The sequence below is a fragment of the Otolemur garnettii genome, unplaced genomic scaffold (genome assembly GCF_000181295.1).
Source record: "Otolemur garnettii isolate 467f Iridium unplaced genomic scaffold, OtoGar3 scaffold00015, whole genome shotgun sequence".
Taxonomy (NCBI): Eukaryota; Metazoa; Chordata; class Mammalia; order Primates; family Galagidae; genus Otolemur; species Otolemur garnettii.
Genome location: NW_003852410.1, coordinates 28,026,539 through 28,045,140, shown reverse-complemented (window position 1 = coordinate 28,045,140; position 18,602 = coordinate 28,026,539).

Here is an 18,602-nt window from a genome sequence, read left to right as displayed (position 1 = left end):
CTGCATTTGTGTTTTCTATGTTATTATGTTCTGAATTATCTTTATTATTTTTTTCTCTTAATTTTGTGGTTTTCTTTCTAACTTCTCCAGAAGGAAGTTTAGAACATTAACTTTCAACCTTTCTTTTCTTAAGTAAGTGTATTTAAGTCATAACTAAAAGTAAATTACTCTCTAAACACACCTTTGGTTGCATCTTTAAGTTTTAGTTTTCTTCATTCAGTTCAAATAGTTTTTAATTTACACTTGCATCTTCTTGTTTAGAATTTCTTTAAACAAGGAATGAGGTATGAGTCTATTGAGTACAAATTCACTTTTTATCAGAAAATGCATTTATTTCACCTTCAATTATGAAGAATATATTAACTTGATATAAAACTCTATAGTTTGGGAGTTATGATACTCTGATTTTCATTGTTTTTTGTTGCTTTTTGTCTAATTGTTATTGCTTTGAAAGTGTGTTTTTTCCCCATCTTAAATTTAACAGTTTTCTCTTAGCTTTTGCTTTTCTACAGTTTTATCATGATGTGTCTAAATGTGGATTTTTCACACCCTGCTCTGATTTTGGTGTGTTATGTTCTTAAATTCTTGTATTGGTAGCTTTTCCTAGTTTAAAAAAATTCTCAGTCATCATCTCTTTAAATATAGCTTCCACAAAATGTCTGTTTTCTCTCCCTATGGAATTGTGAGTAAATATCTATTAGACTTCTTTACTATGCTCTATGTTTTCTGCTCTCTCTTCTACTTTTACCCCAACTCTCTTTTACCTCTTCATGGCTTGTTCTGGTATTTGCATATGGCTCAGCTTTGAGTTTACTAATTCTCTTTTTGTCTGTGAAAAGTGTTCTCCTAAATTCATTCATTGGGTTATGATATTTTCAATTCTGAAATTTCTATTTGGTTCTTTTTCTTACCCTCTGTGTCTTTTATATAGATTCTAACTTTGTGCTGACATTTTTAAAACTCTTGTCTTTTATCATCTGTCAGATAATTCTAATGTCCAGGTAACCTCCAATTCTGATTTTATTTATATTGATTTCTGTGTTGGGTAGCTCAAGCAGCCATAACAAAGTACCATATACTTAATCAATAGAATCATAGTTCTAGAGGCTGTGAAGTCCAACATCAAGGTGCCAGCAAGGTAAATTTTATCCTGGGGGTTTTTCTCTTGGCTTGTAGGCAGCCACCATCTTGCTCTGTGCTCACATGACCCCTTCTTTGAGTGTGAAGAAAGAAATTCAATGTATTTTCTTCTTATAGGAATGCTAACACCATTATGGGGCCCCACCCTTATGGTTTTATGGAAACCTAATTACCTCCTAAAGGCTCACTTCCTAATACCACAGGGTTAGGGCATCAAAATATGAATTTGGGGGGCAAACAACATTCAGTCACAACAAATTTTCTCTCCAAAGCCCTTATGTGTTTGTATGTGTATGTGTGTGTGCATGCACACATGGTTTTACATATATACTGTGCATTCTATTTGTTTAAGAGAATCAGTTTAAGATCTTGGTCAGTATTATTTTTCTCCAGAAAGAATTTTTGTTTGCTTCTTCTAGGAGGCAAATGGACTAGCAATTCTGGGTCACTTTAATTCAATTTCCAATACTGAGACTTTCTCTATTGCCCAGATAATTTGAAGTTGGGCTGGAGTTGGTGTAAGTGCTAGTTTACCTCTGGCTCACTCTTATTCCAAGGGTATAACTCTCTCAGACTTTGAATTTCCATACAGGTGTGGAGTCTTAGTAAGAACTCTACCATTAGTAAACTTACTTTATTGCTCTAATTCTACTGCTTCTCCAAGGCTCACAAATGCCCTCAGTGGAAAAGCAACTTCAAATACTAGGATCTTATCTTCCCTTGGCTTTTGGCCTTGTCATCTTTTCCTACTTTGTTGCTGTTAAGAGACTTTTTTTAGACATTTTGTAAAGTTTTTCTAGTTGAACACATGGAAGATTTGAGTCAACAAATTATTTGCTCTGTTGGTAACAGAAGAAAAAGTAACGATCTTCATTTTGGGTGGTCTGGAAACATCCAGTCCTGTAGATTTTATTCTTTAGTTACTGCTTAAACTAATTTCTCATGACCTGAGCATCCCTATAATTTGTCATAATCAAAATACAATAGATATGATAGGGATAATAATGAATCTGTAATATTGGCATAATGGTTTTCTATCCCATTGCTTTGATAAAAGTAAAATGCTTTTTCCACATTATAATTCAGAGATAAGGAAAGTGAGGCAAAAAGATTACTAGTCCATGTTCAGAGAGTAAGTTTAGAAGTAGTTCCTGATGGGGAGTCTCTTTAAGTTACTTTTCTTTTTTTAAGACAGGGTCTCACTCAGTGGCCTGGGCTGACGTGTAGTGAAGCAATCATAGCTCTCTACATGAGCCTTGAACTCCTGGGCTTAAGTGATTCTCTCTCCTCAGCATTCCCAAAGTGCTGTGATTACAGGCATGAGCTAGGAAAACTGGCCCACTGTAAATTACTTAAAGACATTTCCAATGAGAGTAAAAATCAAAATAATGGACAATTCAGACCACATTCTTGGGAAACTGCAGTATCTTTTTATGTTTCATTTGGTGTTAGATATGCCTGATACTTAGGACAAATGATTAAAAAACAGATTTATTTTTTGAGGAGAGAGAAGGGCTACTACCTAATTTTCACAAAACTATGTTAATGTTTTTAGTCTTTTCTTCTCAAAGCTCATTCTAGAAAGTTCTGTATAAATCTCAATTCAAGCATTTGCTCCAGAGGAGGCACTACCTGCCACTTGACTTTTTTCCTGGTTCTAGATTATTTATATGAGGCTCTAGTAGAGGAAACAAAGTTCGTCTTGTGATAGGGTTGCACAATGATAATTCAAAATAGCCAGGTCAGTGCAGTGGGAGCCGGGAAGGTAGAAGAGGGGGTGGCAAGCTTTAACTCCTGAAGGAACTGAATGTTAGAAAATAAAGGTTTATTCCCAGAATGGCCTTCCCAACACCCTCTTCTCCTGTCTTTGTATGGCTCCTGCCGTCTCTGAAAAGTGTGTTCTTCCCAAATTACCCTCATAGGAAAAAAGAAGAAAAAAAAAACATTACCTGAGGAAGAAGAAATGACCCATTACCTATACTGGGCTGAGGTCTAATTTTACTAATCACACCACTGGGACAGGAAGCGACATTTGAATTCCCAAATGTTCTCTCTATAGCTCTACCCTCTCATTTCCACACTATTTTTGGACTTGACTTTACTGAGTAACACACTCACGGTCTCACCTGCCTGCCACTCGTGATGAATTGGAGGTGGTAGAACACACTGAGAGAAGTGTTAAAACCAGGACAAGTACAGTCTAGGGCTGCTTGTGCTGGTGTATCTGCATTGGTAATCCAGGGTTAATGGCTGCATGATAACTTGATTGATAACCCAACATGTCAAAATAATGAAGCACTTATTATGTAAGGTGTGGCTGAGGGACGTTTTAGGCATAGGATCCAGTGAGTTGCATAAATGTTAGCTATTATTAAGTGATGGGGTCAAAGATTATGAGTGTGAATTTTCATAGTCTTTCTTCTTATTAACCTTCCATGCCCTCCAGAACAATCTTTTTTCTCACCCTCCTTTCTGGCAGAGACAAGAAATAGCAAAACTGAGAGGGAAGAACAACATAAAGTAGAGAGAAGCAAGTAGAAAAAGGGGAAAAAATAGTCTTAAGGGTTGAAAATTTTTGCCATATAACAGCATATAGACTAACAGGCAATTATATATTTCTAGAGATGAGGATAGTAATGACAGCCTGCATTTTATTTATATCACCATTTTATAAGTTGCAAATACAGTATGAAACTCTTAAAAAAATATTTTTGGCTATTTGGATTACACTTTCCTGAAAAGGATGCTGGGCTGATGGACTGTGTAGTTTCATGGGTAAGGGTTAAAATTAACCACAAGACACCAGTCATTTTTCAATTACCAGTACAGCATGAAGGAAGAGTTCTACAAATTCTTTAGCCATCAGTGGCCTGTGAAAATCTTTTTGCCTGAACAACTGGGTACATATTAGAGAAAGCTGGAATTTGGTCAAACATTTTAAAAATAAGTAAACTAAATTAAAAATCAATTTTGGAACCACAGGATGGACTTTCTTCATTCAATGTTTCTAAAGAGAGGTTTTAAAAATATAATTGGATGGTCACTCTTTGGTGGTGTTGTAAAATAAATCATTTAAGGGGACATTAGATTTGATGATTTATAGTCTATGATTCTATGGCTTATTCCCAGTTTAGGCAACAGGGGATTCTTAGTTCATATTAATATTTCTCCAGTCCAAGTAAGAAGAGAGCCTTTAATTCTCTGCTACTGAGATCAGGTTCTATAAATGAAATTTATGTAGAACAGGGAGAGGGGCATGTGGGGGGTGGGAGAGACAGCATAGACCAGTATAAACATGGACTGGAGAGAAGGAAAACAGCAAATGGAAATCTTTGTTCTTCTTTTAAAACAATGAGTTCTTTTCTCAGATGGAGAGTTTTTGAACATACTAAAATATCTTTAGCCTTAAATAAAGTATATTCTCTTATTACGCCATCTTAAAGAAAATCTATTATCATTTAATGTGAGGATGGCTGAAAGCATGTTGGCAAATACTTACGTTAGTATTGATCAGTCATCACTTTCCAACATGGGGATTTTCCAAAGGCTTTAGGATAGAATTGGATGGAGCTGAATTTTTTTTTTATTAAATCATAGCTGTGTACATTAATGCAATCATGGGATACAATGTGCTAATTTTACACACAAACTGAAATGCTTTCATCAAACTGGTCAACATAGCCTTCACAGCATTTTATTAGTTATTGTGTTAAGACATTTATATTCTACACCTAGTAAATTTCACAGGTACCCTTCTAAGATGCACTGTAGGTGTGGTCCCACCAACTACTCTAACTCCATCCATCCTCCCCGTCTTTTGACTCAGAGTTTCACTCTGTTGCCCAGGCTAGAGTGCTATGGCATCATAGCTCACAGCAACCTCAAACTCCTGGGTTCAGGTGATGCTTCTGCCTCAGACTCCCAAGTAGCTGGGACTACAGGTGCCCAAAGTGATGCCCAGGTAACTTTTCTATTTTTAGTCGAAATGGGGTTGTCCTCTTGCTCAGACTGGTCTCAAACTGCTGAGCTCAAGCAATCCACTGCCACAGCCTCCCAGAGTGCTAGAATTATAGTCATGAGCCACCACACCAGCCTATAAAATCACCTCCATAGGCTGGCGTGGTGGCTCACGCCTATAATCCTAGTGCTCTGGGAAGCTGAGGTGAGTGGATTATGTAAGCTAATCAATTTGAGACCAGTCTGAGCAAGAGGAAGACCCCCCTCTCTAAAAATAGTCAGGTGTGCCTTGTAGTTCCAGGTACTTGGGAGGCTGAGGCAAGAGAATCCCTTAAGCCTAGGAGTTTGAGGTTGCTATGAGCTAGAACTCTACCTAGGATGACCGAGACAGCCTGTCTCAAAAAATAGCTAAATAAATAAATATAAATAAGTAGATAAAAATAAAAACCACCTCTCCCCCAAGAAAACATGAGTGTACTACAACCCACCTCATGGGCCTTTCTCGTCAGGGATTCCTGTGCTGAGAACAGAACCTCTCTGAGAAGACTGAGATTTAGAGATTCAAAAGGTATACTTAGGAGACCAGAACATGTGCTATAGGGAAATCTGTCCTTTCTTCTCCACCTCAACTGTCCATGATTATAATATAAGTGTATTCTGTGGCTGAAATTATAATAATTTTCCAAAAATGCCACTGTAAAATTTTGCCTCGACATTACATTTGTAACTACTAATAATGCTGTTTTAGGCTGACTCAGTTGCTTTGAAATTGTATGGCTCTATTATGAGTAAATGAGAGGCAACCAATTATCTATAAAATAATGATGCACAGAGCAGAGTTTGATGAATTGCAAATGAAGGCTGCTGACACAACAGGGTGTGGAAACCTGCCCTGCTCTGACTGTCCATCAGAGATAGTAGCAATGCTTGCATATTTTACAAACAACAAACCCCACTAAATTCCTTTATGGGGTAGGAGTGGGGATGTGGAGGTGACAAAATCTTCCCTTTCTAAAACATATAGTGTTGCTTTAAAACTAAGTAGAGAGCCTACACAGATGTGTAAAGGAAGAAAATCCAAGTATTCAATCCCTGAATCAAGTACCACCATACTCCAGGAAGGAGGCAACATTAGATAAGAAATGCAGGACCAATGTCATCTAATGTGATTTACAACATAGAATAAAAAAGCCATTGCAAAACCCTCATCCCGGAACTCAGCTCAGCATGTGGAGAGCCAATACATAAATTCACCTACACAGAGAGCAGATGCTGAATTCCTGGAACCAAAGGGTACCTACCTCGTCAGGGTTCTGTCAGGTGGTGAGTGAGACAATTGCAGCTTCGTTTGGCAACCTTTGAACTGTTGATTTCCCTGTGTATGGTAAAGGTAATGTCTGTTTTTCACTATTGCTCAAGAAACTATGATTCAAAGTCATTTTCTGCTAGGTAAAGGATACAGAGTGGCCGAAACACCAAAACCTCCTGAAGGTTTATATGGGAAGATAGAGAGAATTCTTCTACATAACTAATCCCACGTGGGCAGCCTGATGGCGTCAAGATGCTTCAAGATGTTTGTACTTTTTGAATGTTCACTTTAGTAGTCCTAATGGTGCCCTTGTCATGATGAAGATTAATCTGGGTTTATACATAAATAAGATATAGAACAGGGTTTCTACTTACCAAGGAATTGCTAGGTATGTCCACACCAAGCATTCAGGCAAGAGCTGCTCTTTGCCTGTTATACTCTTTCCTTTAATTACATACATGGGATCTCTTGGTATAGGTGTTCATATTCTCTGTTATCTGTTTTTCTCATAAGCTGTTGGCAAACAAAATGTTAAGGGAAAAAGCCTGAGAGTTTGTTTCCTGGAAGAAGAAGTAAGTTTAAACCGATCCAGTTAGTCTAGGGTAGTGTTTTTCAACCTTTTTTTTTATCTCATGACACTCTTGAACCTATAGTTAAACTTCCGCAGTACATCTAAACTATGTTGATGGAAAAAAAAAGAGCAAAAGAGTATATATAATTACTGAGCTTGCAACTTCTTTCAAAAAATAATTTAGTTAATGATATTTTAAATTTTTCAAGGCATACCAGTTGAAAATCACTCGTCTAAGTATGTCCAGGGGCAGCTGTGGGGGCAGCAGTGGCATGTGGTGCCTGGTATCCTGCCTGGTGTCTTCCAGCCAGGTACAAATTCATGACCCATCAGCTTTAGGGAAGCTGACTCTGGTTTCCTCCCATGCTCCTTATCTTCTGCATGTGCCTGATAAAAGGATGAGGTACTGGTTTTGGGGTTGGAGTAGGTCTACAGCCAGCTTGCTCTGGCTTTGAAATCTGGTCTCCACCTGTTTCTCCAAAAGTGAGAATGGTAAGCCTTTGCAAGATCATTTTAGGTGATCTACACTGAATCTCTGAGTAAGTTATTCTCTTTTAATCCTTCCGAATAGGCTAAATTGAGAGCCTCAGTTTGGTGCTACAATTAAATGCCTCTAACAGAGGCCAGGCTCACTTGTTAACAGAGAGAATGAACCTCAGACCAAGCGGCTGCAGGCAAGTCACTGTGCAAAGCTGGAATTCATTCCCATTCTTTTTCTCTTTTGTTTATTTTTATGCTTAACTGCTAATTACAAGTAGTACTTCCTTATCATTGAGGCTAAATATAAAGTTGAAGATAAAGTACTGGGATTTAAAAAGTGAATGAAATAAATTTTAAATAATTAATGGCCTAGGTGGTACTCAAAGAAAAATCATGATAAAATGGGAATGAATGAAATTTGGGAAACAACCGCATTCACCCCCATTACTTAGGCAGGTAGGCAGATGGTAGAGAAAAGAGGGAGAGAAACGTAGGCAGAAATTGGCATGGTCTAAAAACTTGAAAGTCGAGCCAAGTCTGTTGGTGAAAGCCAGGGATCATTTTGGTTTCTGCTACCTGGCTGCAGTGTGACCAAGGATGCAGATGATATTAGCAAGGTGCTCAAGAAAGGTCCCACGGGGGTGGGGGAAGAAAGGAGGTCCTCATAGCAGAACCAGAGAGGCCAGTAGAGAGCATAAAGAGGCTAGAAAGAATATCTGGAGGCTGCAAGAGCAGCTGAGACAGAAGGAAGTGGCCAGAGAAGCGAGCTTTTTTAGTACAAGAGGAGAATGGCCTTTAGGGGGGAACTTCCTGGGTTTGAATCCAAGTTTTGACATTTACTGTCTACCTTGGAGTAACATTAAACATTACTGAGCCTCAGTTTTCTCATTATCTGTAAGAAAGGGTAATAATAGAACCTATGCCAGGTAAGTTCTCAAGAATCGTTGGCTATTGTTATCAATACCAGGGCTCAGCCCCATGTGTGCCTCTGTGCTATTGAGAACTGTATTTCACTGGGCACCACGTAAGCCATTAAACTTGCTGTGCTTCAGACCGACTTGCTATGCACAAGTATACTCAGGAATGCTGGTGGAGCCCAAGTTTGACTGAATACTAGATGAACAATGAATCTTAAGTCTAGGTGTGTCCAACTGTCACATGATGGCCCTATCTCTTAACAAATCTCAGGAGTTCCATGAAGTACTTAATATTGTACAAAAATTCTATGCGTAGATAAATGTTGAAAAGGGAGATAGTGGGTGTCAGAGATCAAGGTGGACCAAGCCAGTGATCAAGTTTCCTAAAGAGGTAGCATTTCCTTTTCCCTTTGTTCCTAAAGAGAAGTCTCTAAATCTTAGGACCCTAACTTGTGTGCTCTCTGGCAACCCTATATTATCCCTTCTAATCTCAGTTCCCATATTTGACTGCTAGGAAGATTGAAGGTGATTTTGTTTGGTCCAGCCCCTTAAGGAGAGATGCAAGTGTTAGTTAATTAAAAAACCCACAGGCACTATGGAAATAATTTTGTAACAAGTTAGGGTGAATGTGAGAGAGGATACCCAGTAAAAGTAAGATTTAAGAGAACAGAGGTCTTCTCAAGCAGGGCCCAACGACATAGCTGCAAGGTCCTTCCTGTGATGACTCAGCTCTTAGGAATTTGTAGAAACTTAACTTCCTGGGACCTGGAAACTAACACTTGCTTCTGCTTCTGTAAAAGCCCATGGTTCTGTAACAGCTGAGCCTGCTTCTCCAGCTTAATTCAAACTGACCAATGAGAAGGGTACCCATGGACCAGAACTTTTTGACTAGGGATAAAAAGGAGAAGACTGAGCCAGTCAGGGAGTGTGGCCATTTTGAGACTCTTGTCTGCCACTGCTGTGCTGGCTGGAATAAAGCCCTTCTTCTTTTAAACAGGGTATTTGGGTGTTTTTTCTCTCCCTTGGGCCTTGTCTTCCTGCAACAAATATCTTGTCTCCTGCAACAAAGACTTAAAAGGCAAGTAGATTTACCTGGAAGGTAGGTGTTGTTACCACCTGCCTGCTGCATCTCCACCCAGAAAAGAGCCTATTTACTGAGATGGTTAGGGCTGCAATGGAGAAAGTTTATTCTGCAGAGCACTGAATGGAGAGATGGGAGAAATCTCTAAACATTCCTATTTGAGGATTAGGGGGACAGGGTTTTTACAGACAGTTTCATGGCCAGAAGATTAGGCAATACAGTTCTGCTAATTAGCTGGTTCTGGACGGAATCATCATTCTTTGAATGGGTCAGTTACTAGAATGCAAGACCTTGGATGGGTGGGTGACTAAGACCAGCTGAATCAGTTCCTTGATCTGAGTGGGTCCATCACTAGAATGCAGAACCTGGAAGAGATCTAAAGATAGGTGATTGTTTGAGAAAGTGAAGAATCTTTATAAGGCTGGGCATGGTGGCTCATGCCTGTAATCCTGGCACTCTTAGAGTCCCATACAGGTGGATTGCCTGACCTGATGGGTCAGAGACCAGCCTGAGTAAGAACAAGACTCCATCCCTAATAATAGCTAGATGTTGTGGTGGGCACCTATAGTCCCTGCTCTTGGGAGGCTGAAGCAAGAGAATTGTTTGAGCCCAAGAGTTTGAGGTTGCTGTGCGTTATGACGCCATGGCACTCTTCAGAGGGCAACAAAGTAAGACTCTGTCTCAAAAAAAAAAAAGGAATATTTATAAAGGACAACCAGGCATGACTGCAGGGTAAGGAAACAAAGAAAGAAAATAGTAATTATTATGAAGCAAATGAGGGGAGGATAGCTGATTATTTTCATTATTTTAGCTAATTTCCCCAGAGTTTTGGGATCATGACTCTATCTAGCTCTTCTCCTGAGCCCCTTTGCAATTTTTTTTTTTTTTGAGACTCCCATCTCTACCAAAAGTTGAAAAAACTACCCTTTGTCAATTTGTAAGGGAGATTTCAACGTCAGGCCTCAAGGCAAGACAGAAGCAAAATCTGATAAAGCAAAGCCAACACTGAACTTGGGTAGTAAGGCTGAACTTTCTTAAAGTATGTAGAAAGTGCATTCTAAGACAGAATCCCATAATGCAGTGAGCCTCAGGAAAAGCCTAGAGCTCTCTACCACTACCTGAAAGTAACCATTGAATAAGAAGCACAGAAAAAAAAATTAGCCTCTAAAGTCAAGTCTGAAGAATTGTGACCACAGGGCACGCCAAATGACACACTCAAAGGCTCACTTTCAGAAAAGGAATAGAAAGAGGTGTGCAGTCATGCCTATAGGCCTTTGTTCTTAGGTAAACAAAAACAAACAAAGTAGGTAAATAGATAAAAATGAGAAAGTAAATAGTGGAAAGGGTTAAAAATAAAATACAAAAGCCAGCTTCTGCTATACCACTAGCTATGTCCCCTCAGGCAGTTGAGTGCAGAGCTAACACAGGAGAATGAAATAAGCTTTCTAGAATGCCAGGGCCTGAGTCAAACACCATGCTTGAACAACAATGAGGGAGAGGTCCTTAGAATATTTTACTTTAGGGGACTGGGGTAAGAAAGGCCAAAAAACGCATATACATATTGAATTAACTAATAAAGACTTAACATTTCAAAGTGAAATCAGAATACAATGACCACATTTTCCAGCTAAAAATTGTGATTACTAAGTGGTTGATATAATATTATACAACTCAGTTGTTTCCAGTATTTGTTCACTAATTTCATTTTTAATTTAAATCTGATCTATTCTGGCAAGTTATAATGTGAACACATTTATTCACAGGCCAGATGAAGAATTGCCTAATTCTAATTTAGAATTCTCTAGTTCCAAAAAGAAAAACTTTTAAAAGAAGAGAATCTTTAACTGGTGCCCATAATCCTTAAGGATCCTGAAGGAGTTTATTAATAGGGTTACCACTAGGGTTGTCAGGTAAAATCTAAGATACCTGTAAGGACGGTTGATCTTTATAATGAAATGTTAAAGAAATTATTAATTCAAACTTTTTCAGTAAGGACTAAATAGTAAATAAATAGCAAAGTTTATCTGACATATCCAGGATTGAAAACTATTAAACCATGCCTGGTCCAACCTTATTCAGCCTCTTGAGTCCTAGGGATTATAGCAAAAGGGATGGGGCCAATTTGAAGTGACGGAATTAGTAAACATTTAGTTCCCTTGCTGTCTTACTCCTCAAATTTCCCCACCCCCATGGGTTCCCTACAAACTCACCTAACAGCTCCTTAAAGGGATAGCATCACTTACACTGGACCTATACCATCCTCTAAAAGCCTCCTTTCAACACTCACGGCTTCCACCACTACCACTGAGCTTGTGTGAACCTCATCCTAGTGTCATCTCTCTGAACTCAAGCCTGCAGTTCTGCAGACCCCATTTCTGCCTGTAGCAAACTCCCTTTAAATCCAGAGCATCTTGAACAGAAGATGTAATAACGTGCTGTAGAATGTATGGTTCCTTACTGCCCTTTACCTCCTCTTCGTCATTTCTCCTATTAGTCTAGGAATGTCACCACAGCCCAGCTTACATACCTGGCCGGTCAGTTATTTGCCCACACTGGGAACTCTAATAATAATAACCTTACTTTCCATACTCCCACTGAGGTGCCGTATAATATTTGCCTACAGTCTGACAGACCCTCTACCTTCTTGAAACTGTGCCCTATCTCACATGTGTGGTCTTAGGTTTCTCTTTTTTTTTTCCTTTTTTACTTAATTTTTATTTAATCACAACTGTATACATTTATGGGGTACAATATGATGATTTGATATACAATGTGGAATGCTTAAATCAAACTAATTAACCTAACCTAACCATCACCTCACTTAATTATTTTTGAGGTAAGACATTTATAATATACTCTTAGTTGTTTTGAAATGTACCCTTGTATTATGCATAATAGTTGAGGTCCTTCCAAATACCCCCCCCTCGTCTCACCCTCTTCCCTCTCCTCCCCTGTCCCCACTTTCTTTCTGGACTACCCTTGTGTTTTATCATTCCTATAAATGTGTAAGTATTTATATATTGGTTCCATAATAGTATTGAGTACATTGGATACATTTTTTCCCCATTCTTGAGATACTTTACTAAGAAGAATATGTTCCAGCTCCATCCAGGTAAACATTAAAGATGTAAAGTCTCCCTCTTTTATGGCTGCATAGTATTCCATGGTGTACATATACCACAATTTGTTTATCCATTCATGGGTCAATGGGCATTTAGGCTGCTTCCATGACTTGGCTATTGTGAATTGGGCTGCAGTAAACATTCTGGTGCAAACGTCTTTGTTGTAAAATAATTTTTGTTCATCTGGGTAGATATCTAGTAATGGTATTAGAGGATCAAATGGTAGGTCAACTTTTAGTTCCTTGAGAATTCTCTGTACTTCTTTCCAAAAAGAAGTTAAAGCTCCTAGCTCTTATTTTTATTTCAAGCTAACAGGAGGGTACAAATTTTTAGGTTATAGTTCTTACTTCCAGGGTAAAGTTCCAGTTGTAAAAGTAAGTCTTATTTTTAAACCCTGCATTTCTCTGATAAATGCAGAGAGTATTTGTACAAAACCAAATTCAGGTCCTAGCTGTTACTGGATGAAGAGGGTCCAGTCCTCTGTCACTGTCAGCCAATATGAAGAGGTGGGAATTGGTCCACCAAACTTTGTCAGAAGGTTGGGATTCTGGAGAACACTGAGCATAGCCTTTCCAAGGCTGTTCTGTTTTGCCATTTCTAACATTACATACAGTTTTATACATTTAAGTTCAAAGTGAAGACCATGTTAATCCTTATCTTAATAATCAGCCAAACTTATGATACATGGTAAACAATAATTAGTATAACTCCTGATCCAAAATAATATTCCAATTGAAAAGTTAATCTCCTAAATCAATCCTCCTAAACTACTCAAAATAGACACCTTTAGAGTGAGAGCAGTAAGAATGGGAGACAAGGTGAAGGTCAGGCAGGGCCTAAGCAGACCAGACCACCTGCATCACGTCTGCCTTCGTCTAACAGACCCCATCATATTTTCACTACATGTGCTTTCATAGTTATTTCTCTCCAGTTAATGCCCATCCTGCCTCTAATTTAGTACTCAAGACCATCTGTTTTCAACCCCTACCTGTTTAAATGAACTTATGCCATGAAAGAGTTCTCTAACCCTTACCAGCTGGAAGAAGGTACAGAAAAAAAGACTTCCATTTTCCTTTCTCCTGACTTCATAGAAATTTTAATTTTAACAACAGAAAGGGAGGGATATAGGAGGATCAGTCTTTATAGTGAAATGATAGAGAAATTACTAACTCATAGTTTTTCAGTAAGGACTAAAATCAATCTCTCTCTGCCTGTTTTCTTTATCTGCCTAGCAGACCTACTAGCAGCACCCTCCTGTAAGGATTTCACTTTTCACAAATCACTGCCATGAGCAGAAGGAAAGAAAATGTAAATTCTCTTTACATTTCATCAGCTCTTTGTCTTTCAGAGTTTGTTTCTATAACCTAAAGTATCCCTGCCTGTCCTGGAGAAACAGAGCAATGGGGTATTGTTGCAGGAAGGCCCAGTGGAGAGAAAGAGCACCCAAACGCTGTATTTAAGAGGAAAAAGGCTTTATTCAGTGAGCACAGCAAAGGACACAGAGGAATTCAAAAGCCCTGCACTCCTCTACTGGCTTGGTCTTTCCCTTTTTAACTCCAGTCCAAAAGTTCCAACCCACAGGTACCTTTCTCATTGGTCAGTTTGAATCAAGCAGGAGAAGCTATTCCAGCCCACGGAAATACAGGATTTCACAGAAGTGGAAATTTCCAGGTTCCAGGAAGTTAAGTCTACAAATTCCTAAGAGCTGAGTTGCCATAGAGAGAACTCTGCAGGTGTATCCTTGGGGTCTCCTTGAGAAGACCTCTGTTCTAGACCTCACCCTTCCTGGGTATCTTCTCTCAGTATGAAAATCAGGCCTCAGGATCAAAAACATCTGTAAGAAGTCTGTCTTCAACCTTGCTGGAGAAAAAAAATGCACACAGCATCCACACCCACAGTACCTTATGAATGTGCTGCAATTTCCCTTTTCTCCTTGTCCCCCTTGAATTCACTACCTGTGTGGCCCCAACCACAGACATTCTCCCTTCCTTTCTTTCAGATGGCACTGACATCTCCCTGCTCTCCTCTCTTTCTTTCCCCATTCTCTTCCCCTCTCTCAGTCCTTCTCTTTTTCTTAGGTAAAATGGTCTGTACTGTTATATCCTAAACTTGATCTAGAGAAATTCTTTTCTCATCGTGTGTGGAGCCTTCTACCAAGCTAAATTTTAATTTCAAATAAATAAGGAATAATTTTTTTAGTCTAGGTAAGTCCCAATATTGCCTGGAAACAAATTTCAGAGAGATATAATTGTATCTCTCTTTAAGGGCTTTTGTTTACAGACTAAGCAAATCACATTAGGTCTTCCCAAAAGTCAGATGTGGTCACTGAAACTGGGAGAAATAATATAGGTTTCCAGCCATGTCTAGGCACAAGCCCTGTAGACATTACTGTATATAAAAATTACCTCTAGATGTCTTTCTACTAGATCATAAATTACTTAGAACCTCCCAACAGTTAAACAGCATGAATGCAAAGAGGTAAATCTATTGAGGCCTGAGCTTTCCCAGCAGCCACAGCTAAAGGGAATCATGAAGGGCAATTTTCCATATAGCAACTGAGGGGAGGAGTCCCCAGGTGCAGGCAGGTGGGTATGCCTGGGTGGGGTTAAAATGACAGGGAAGTAGAGAAAGCTTCCTTACTGGCCTCAGACTGACTCAGCTTCTGGGGGCAATGCCACACCGTTGAAGAGATTTGACCTTTAAGCTGTCAGGTTTGCTTTCCAAATATCCTGCTTTGTAGAGAATGCAATACTTTAGGTAAGACTGGGGGAAAGGTGTGGGTGGGCTTGGTGGGCTCCAAGTGCTGCTTCAGAAAGGAGAGAAGATACAGGACAATGGGGACAGGCGTAGGCGAAGGTCAGGAATACATTTCTCAAGGACCAAGCTTTCCTCCACTCCAGTTTCTGTCCTTTGCAGCCACCACCCACGAATGCTGGTGAAGGCACTCTTCCTGCACCCGCATTCTTTGTGGGAAGCTTTCCTGAGGCTCACTGCAGGGCTCCTGGAGGGTGGGGTGATGGTGCAGTGATAGTCCTTACCTGTGTCACTGAAAGTGGACCTGCAGTGGCACCATTTCCTGCCCGTATCTCCAAGAATCCCAGTGGTCCTCCTCCTCTTTATTATGCTTCTGGAGCTTTGGAGGAAAAAGAAAATGGAATAGGCTGATTAATGGGTCCCTGGGATGTCCGTGAACAAATGTTGTGGGGAATGAACAGAATTTGCAAATTAGAGGCTGTAAGTACGTGTGTAGCTGTAAGTGTCTATTCATTGCTTTAGTTGTGAAAATTCAAAAGTGTGGTTTCAAATAAGAATCCACGTTTCTAGCTTCTCTAATAAAATAATCAGATGAAACTACACTGTGGCTGTCTTGTAATCTGCTGAGGCTGGGAGTGGTGGTCACAGACTAGAATGAGGGGCGGGGAAGATTTTGCCATCGCCATAATCCTCACTGTTCTCTAACCTCCTTCTGTTCAGCAGGTGTTTATTTTGCTTCCTACCGAAGACCTGAGGTATGCCACCAGCCCATAATCACCCCTCCAGGCCACCCTGTGGTTTGCCTGCTACTCTCTTTGGCTTAGCCTTTCCTCAATGAACTCTGCACAGTTTGTGAATTAAAATAGCCCAAGCACATTTATGATAATAACAGAAGGGCCACGAGAACTGAGTAAGAAACGGGCATGTTTATTAAAAAAGCCTTCAGGTAGGGAAAACACTAAATAAAAGGGAAAACAGTTTATCAAAACATTAATAATTTGTCTTAGTCAATTGAACCATTTTAAAATCCTCAGATGAGTATATTTATATTTTTAAAAATTGTACATGTCTCAGATACAGAATGAATAAAATTTCACTTCTGTCAGAGAAGATGTGCTCAGAACTCTGTTCTTCAGAAGAGCTCAATTTTCTCCCTTAATGTTCCATTACGATTCAATTTCATTAACTAAAGTTGTTGTTCTTGTGTATGCCATTATTGTATAATGCTGAAGGTAACACAATTATTCTTCACAGGATGCACTGTGTCATACTCTATATTAAGTCACTTGTGATTGAGACATGCAATTTAATAGCAGCAATGATGGCTACCATTTAGGAGGGCAGTTGCTTTGGAATGCTTTATTTTATTTAATGCTTATAATAACTCATAAGGCAGGTGCTTCTTCAAATCCCATGTTACCAAGGAGGAAGGTAAGGTCTGAAGAAGTTCATTCCCAGGTCAAAGTTCAGCCAGCCAAGTAGCAGCAGGTTATAGGATTGTCTCCAAAAATGTTGCCTTTTTTTTTTTTTAATCCCAGAGCATCTACTACGCCACTGAAGAGTGGACAATTTCACAGATGCTGTTCCACTCTTATAAGTGTATTTGCCCCAAAGTCAGATTTTTAGAAAATATTCTCGCCAACTCAACAAAAAGTCCATGAGCTAAAATAATGGAGTTTGTCATCTCAGGTCCAAAACTCTAAATCTAACCCAGGCTCCCTCACCCTGGCAGCTTGCAGCAGATGGAGAAGTTTCCCCATTTCTTTCAGATGAAACTGTGTTACAGAAGGCAAAACAGTGAGAGAACTATAGCCTCGCTTTCCAGCTGAGCTATATTTCCACTCTGGGTAAGTTTGAGCCTAAATGAGGTTCATTAGCATATAACCAGGCCACAGATATGTTTATGAGGGTCATGGATCTTTCCTTCAGAATTTGGCTGCCAGCACACTGGTTTTACATTTTGCCACATAGATTTAATTCTCCTTAGTGGAAGAAAACCACATTAAGAAGTCATTTCCTTCCTTGCAGAGGAAAACATGACACAGTTGCTACAGGCAAGTCAAATGGGATTGCTATTCTTCTACTCAAGAACTAATTTTCATTTTGATACTACCTTTAGGTCTGTTATAAATCCACCTTATAACAGTTCAATAGGATGACAAAGAACAATGCAAAGCCCAGAAAATACGGCCTGCCCGCTCTGGTCCCACCATTGGAAGACACAGAAATCAAGCATTAAGTGGCCTCATCAACACAGATCACACCAGATGAAACCAACTAATTTAGAGCCTGTGAATGTTAATGCCTTCCTGGTTATTAGGCGACCGTCTGTTATTGTCATATGCCTTACAGATGGCAGCACTGTGCCAACCCTTAGAAGTTATTTACGAGAAATAGGAAATAAATAAAACAACTAATTGTACTTGCAAAATTCTATTGTACATGGTTTTTAAAACTTAAGAGATTTCCCTCTTAAAAGCCCCAGATGGAAGCAGGTGGCTTTCTTCAGAAGAGTGGTGCCCAACTCTGGCTGTCCAGCGGAATCATCTGGAAACTTTAAAAAATAAAACCCATCCCAGGGATTCTGATTTCATTGGTTTGAAACAGCCTGGGTTGGGGATTTTTTAAAAACAAAAACTTCTCAGGCAATTCTAAGGTGCACTTACTGTTGAGAACGCTGCATTTGGCAGAAGAGTGTGCGCAGAGAGCGTCCATAAACATACGGAAAGAACACATTTGCCTTTAAGCACTTGCTGTGAGCCTGTCAGTAGTATGGAAGGTGTCCTTTGCAAACCCTGTCCTAGACTGCTTTTATTCTATTGACTCTCTGCCCAAAAGGTGCTTGGGACATGTGGCTTGTCTCCACATGAGACAAGTGTCTTCCCAGCACTAAGATGCTGATCCAGTTCAGGAGCCACTGAATGAATGTTCAGTCTCTACAGGAACAGGGAGCTGGGGAAGGCTCAGGTGGGCAAGACTTGTGTCCTGAAGAAGCCCCCAGATAACTTGGAAATTAAAATGCTGCTACGTAGAATCATGTTCTGCATCTTAAGAACCTGGTAGCTGCAGCCTATTGCCAGACTAATGGAGAAGCCCTAATGATCTTCAATAGTAGCTTATCCAAAAGGCACTATTTGCCTTGGGCAAGGTTTAGTGGAAGAGTTTTCACTTCAGATGAATCTCCAGAATATTTAGGCTGCCTGCAGGAAAAGGTGGTGACTACTTATTAACACACTAGAAATTTAATCTGTCCCTGGAGTGCCAGGGGCTG